Source organism: Electrophorus electricus, chromosome 15, assembly GCF_041902795.1.
Source record: "Electrophorus electricus isolate QZ-2024a chromosome 15, ASM4190279v1, whole genome shotgun sequence".
Classification (NCBI taxonomy): domain Eukaryota; kingdom Metazoa; phylum Chordata; class Actinopteri; order Gymnotiformes; family Gymnotidae; genus Electrophorus; species Electrophorus electricus.
Window position 1 is genome coordinate 11,335,001 of NC_137511.1, and position 5,863 is coordinate 11,340,863.

The window sequence follows — 5,863 nt, forward strand, 5'->3', positions numbered from 1 at the left end:
AGTTAGTTAAACTAAATCACCCTTATGAGTGACCTCACACAACTGTTGTCAAAAATTAAATATGAAGGTCAGCGACACTAAACCATTTCCTAACGAATATGGTGTGTTCCTGTTCTACACTGCTTTGTGAATATAAACCCAGATCTGTTAAATGTTTATATGTATAAGTGGTATTATGAAAATATATCACAGCCTTATATTAAATTAATCTATATGCTGATTTTATTTTCATTATAGAAAGTTCAGTTTTTGTAAATGGTAAGTTATTTGATATTAGATTTCTTTCATTTTAAAGCCAAATGGAAAGACATTTCATTTGTACACTTATAAAAGAAGACCATTTTAAAATACAAATTTAAAATGTTGAGCTCTGAAATAAGTGGTCTGTTTTTTGTTTTTTGATAGAAGTTTTGAAATTTAAGAAAATTATAATTTTAAGAGCTCATTGCGGTTTATTTTGTCTGTAAAGGCTTTTTATCCAAATGAAAAGACATATATCACATCCGTGCACTGCCATATTATTGTGGGTTTTGTATAATTTACTCATATGAACATGTACACATCATCTTTAATGATTTACTGGTATGCAGAAGTTGCACTACTTTCAGCATTAACATCTGAAGCTTGAGAGCTTTTGAAGAGAGGGGTGTGTCTCTTGGCTTTAGCCACTCATCATGGACACCCCCCCTCAAAAAAAAAAGGTAATTAGATATGGCATGTAAAGTGAAAAGGTTTGATATTTCCTAGAAATTAACTATAAGACAATGAGGCCCCCATGGGACAAACATTTTAAAGGACTATTCAACTTTCTATAAAATGAAGCCAAAGTGTATCCATACGTCATCACCTACTATGCATTACAGACACACCAGGTCACATTAGGTAAAATGTTCCAAGGGAAGTGGATGAAGCACCATGTGAGGGATTTGGTCCCAATTTTATTGATTAAACATTTTGGATATCGTGTTCTAATTGCAGTATGGGGCAGTTTATAGGACTGGCTGTCTTTATGTATGTATGTACAATCATCCTTCTGTTGGTCTGAAGACTCTGAAAATAAAGATTCTAATTGTGATTTTTTTTTTAATTCAGAGCTGTAAGTAGCTATGTGACATATTTATCTAGCTAATAAAATAGAAATCATATCTCTGTACTTTCCTATGCTCTAGTGATTTCATGTGATTTTTAATTTTTTTTTTTTAAAGAAAATTTGTTTTCATATAAATTCTCAGTGAAGATTAAGAATTTTTACTGGTTTCTTAATCCCATATCATAAGATATGTTTTATCATGAACCCCATCCAATCCCTGTAATTATACTTGAGAGAAATTCAGATCATATCAGTATCTGGTACATGCAGACTTGACATAGTCTTACTGTGTTCAACCAATAAGAGGTTTATACTAGCATTTTAATCTTGAATTTTTTTGTAGATGACAGTGTCAGTCTGCAGTTATAAGTGGTTCTCACACTGGGGTCACTAACACCAATGTTGTGTGAGCTGTTAAACCTTTGTGGATTAGTGCTTAATAAAATAGGATAACACTTTATTGATCCTCAAAGAAATTGCTATTTAAATGATCAAACATTTATTGACTAATTAATTTGGGTAGACAGAGACGCACACCGAAGCGGTAAGAAGAAAGGAGGAGGAGGTATTGCGCTCGTGGTTAACAACAGCTGGTGTAATCCTGGACATATTATGTGAAGGAGCGCCATTGTTGCCCGAATGCTGAACTGTTGGCTGTTAGCTTGCGTCTGTATTACCAGCCGCGAGAGTTCATGGTCGCGATTGTTTTTGTTCACATTCCACCAGCAGACAACAAAGAAGTGGCGTGTGATGTCATACTCCTGGCCATCGCAAGACTTAAGACACTGTGTCCAAACTCTTTCATTGTTATTATAGGAGCTTTAAATCATGTTTCTCTATACACCACACAATCAAGATTCCAGCAGTTTGTCAATTGCGCTACCAAGGAAAACGGAGAGCTAGAACTTCTGTATGCAAATGTTAAAGATGCATACAATTAATCGGCTCTACCTCCACTTGGACGATCAGATCATAACCTGGTTCTGTTGTCACCCACATTCCGGCCTGTTATCTTAAGTCAACCTGTGACAAAGAAGTTGATAAGGAGGTGGTCACCAGAGGCAGAGCAGGCTCTGCAGGTTTGCTTTGAGACTACAGACTGGGAGGTGCTGTATGAATCAGCTGGCAAGGACATTAACAGTATCACAGACTGCATCACCAATTATATCAATTTTTGCACCGACATCATTGTTCCTGTCAGGCAGGTACGTTGTTTCCCTCATAACAAGCCATAGGTCACCAAAGACCTGAAGGAACGTCTTAATAGGAAAAAACAGGCTTTCAGACTTAAGGATAAGGAACTATTGAAGGGGATACAGAAAGAGCTTAAGGTGAGACTCCGGGAGAATAAGGAAGCCTGTAGAAGGAAGCTGGAGTTGAAGCTTCAGCAGAATACAAAGGAAGTGTGGACAGGCATGAGGCAGATCACTGGCTTCAAAATAAGGCAACAGACTGTTTGGGGCAGTCAGGACAAGGCCAATGAGTTGAATGTGTTTTTTAACAAGTTCAGCACAACACCTTCCCCCACACCTGCAGGGGCATCTCCTCCACTTCCTTAACATCAACACCTCTCAAACATCAGCACCCACCCCCTCTCACCCTACAGTCATTATCTGTTGATTTGCAACTTTTACATCTCCCACACCTAGAAGTTACAACCAGCCAGGTGAAAAGACCACTGGAAAAGCTTTGAGTCAGCAAAGCCGCAGGGCAGGATGGAATCAGCCAAAGGGTACTAAAACTTTGTGCAACCCAGTTGTGTGGGATCCTTCAGCAGCTCTATAACCTGAGCCTTGAACAGGAGAAGGTGCCAGTGTGGTGGAAAACTTCCTGTCTAATTCCTGTTCCAAAGACGTCTACTACCTTTTCCTTTAAAGATTCCAGACCTGTGGCACTCACATCTCACATCATGAAGGTCCTCGAAAGACTAGTGCTGTCATAGCTTAGACCTATAGTCAGCCCTTTCCTGGACCCTCTGCAGTTTGCTTACCAGCAGCAAGTAGGCATGGATGATGCTGTTATCTACCTACTGCAGAAAGCACACACATCTGGATCAGAACACTGCCACTGTAAATCACTTTTTTATTTTTCAAATGCATTCAACACCATCCAACCTCTCAGTTTCGGGAAGAAGATGGAGAGAATGCAGGTGGATGTGTCTATGATCGCCTGGGTCAAGGACTACTTGTCTGACGGACCCCAGTATGTGCAGCTGCCAGCAAACCAATCTGAAGTCTTGGTCAGTAACAATGGAGCATCACAGGGAACTGTACTCTCACCTTTCCTATTCACCCTATACACTACTGACTTCCAGTACAGGTCTGACCTATGCCATGTTCAGAAGTTTTCTGATGATTCTGCTTGGTTGGATGTAGCAAGGATGGTCAGGAGGGAGAATACAGAAATGTGGTTAACAGTTTTATAGAGTGGTGTGAGAGGAACCATCTGCTCCTCGATGTGGACAAGACAAAGGAAATGGTGGTGGATTTCAGGAGGAGGAGGACAACAACCTGTCCTATTACCATCAAGGATCAGGATGTTGAGCAGGTGGTAACGTACAAATACCTTGGTGTCATCCTTGACAATAAACTGGACTGGAAGGGCAACTCAAGCTGTGTACAGGAAGGGGATGAGTAGACTTTACATTTGAGGAAACTCAGTTCCTTTAATGTGTGCAGCAAAATGCTGACAATGTTCTACCAGTCTGTTGTCATGAGTGCTGTCTTCTTTGCAGCTGTGTTGGGGAAGTAGCATCAGTGGAGGAGACACAAATAAGCTCAACAAACTGATCAAGAAGGCTGGCTCAGTCCTGGGCTGCTCTCTGGATAGTTTTGAGGTGGTGGTTAAAAGGGGTACAGTTAACAAACTCAAGGCTATCCTGGATAATACTTCACACCCCCTCCATAATCTACTGGCTAGACAGCAGAGCACTTTTAGTCACAGACTCATTCAGCTCCGCTGTAGTAAGAAGTGGTACAGGAGATAATTCGTACCAACAACAATCACACTGTACAATTCTTTTTGTGTCAGTATGGTATTGAGTACTAGAATTGTACTATTATTATTATTATTATTATTATTATTATTATTATTATTATTATTATTAATAATAATAATAATAATATCCACTCTTGTTATTTTCTTTTGCATTTACTGCACACCTAAGTGAATGTTTGTATTGCATTGTCACTTTACCTGTTAGATTGTAAACAGTGAATGATCAGAATGATTGGATACCATTCACACACACACACACACACACACACACACACACACACACACACACACACAGAACCTTGAGTTGCATTAATTTTTCCCCACAAGATCTTGTATTGATTATGGGAGATTTGGACCACTGCACAAAGTCTTCTCCAGCACTTCCCAAAAATTCTCAATGGGGTTCAGGTCTGGACTCTGTGGTGGTCAATCTGTGTGAGAAAATGTCTCATGTTCCCTGAACCACCCTTTCACAATTTGAGCCCAATGAATCCTGGCATTCTCATCTTGGAATATGCCCGTGCCATCAGGAAAAAAAATCCATTGATGGAATAACCTGGTCATTCAGTATATTCAGGTAGTCAGCTGACATCATTCTTTGGGCACATAACGTTGCTGAACCTAGACCTGACCAACTGCAGCAACCCCAGATCATAGCACTGCCCCCACAGGCTTGTACAGTAGGCACTAGGAATGATGGGTGCATCACTTCAGCCACCTCTCTTCTTAACCTGATGTGCCCATCACTCTGGAACAGGGTAACTCTGGACTCATCAGACCACAGACCACCTTCCATTGCTCCAGAATCCAATCTTTATGCTCCCAAGCAATTTGAAGCCACTTTTTGCTGGTTAGCCGCACTGACAAGTGGTTTTCTTAAGGCTACACAGCTGTTTAGTCCCAATCCCTTGGGTTCCCTTTGCATTGTGCGTGTGGAAATGCTCTTACTTTCACTATTAAACATATCCCTGAGTTCTGCTGTTGTTTTTCTGCGATTTGATTTCACCACACGTTTAAGTGATAGCCGATCACGATCATCCACATTCCTTCCTCGAAGACGTTGTTTTTCCCACTGTTCTTCCACTTTTTAATAATGCGTTGGAAAGTTCTTAACCAGATTTTAGTAGTTTCAGCAATCTGCTTAAATGTTTTCTCTGCTTGATGCATGCCAATAATTTGACCATTCTGAAACAGATTAACATCTTTTCCATGACCACAGGATGTGTCTTTCAACCTGTTTGTTTAACAAATCAGAAGCTACTCACTGCATCAGTTAGGGTTAACCCTAACTTGTTGCCAGCTGAAACATAATCACCCATGCAGTAATTATCCAATGGGAGGCTCTTGCCTATTTGCTTAGTTAAATCCAGATAGTGTATATATTTTTGTTTGTTTTCTTTTTACCTTGAGCTACTGCAATATGTCAATTTCCCCCTGGGATTAATAAACATATCTATCTATCTATCTATCTATCTATCTATCTTTAACGTACCAGTTAAACCTTTAGTTGTAAGCCCACTTTCAACCAAAGTTTTTCCAAATTCACCAACTATGATATGCTTGTTGTTTCTAATAAAATGTGCACTGCACATGTAAGTTTGGAAGTTCAGATGTAGTTGTCACCTTTACTTATAGGACGTTATTCAGCTGATCACTTAATGAGACGTGGTTGCACTTAGTTTGAAAGCCATTTTCTAAAGAAATAAAATGTAGAAAATATCCTTATCAGAGTGTATAAAATACGAAAGAGGGCAGCGCGGAACAGTGTTGCTGTGG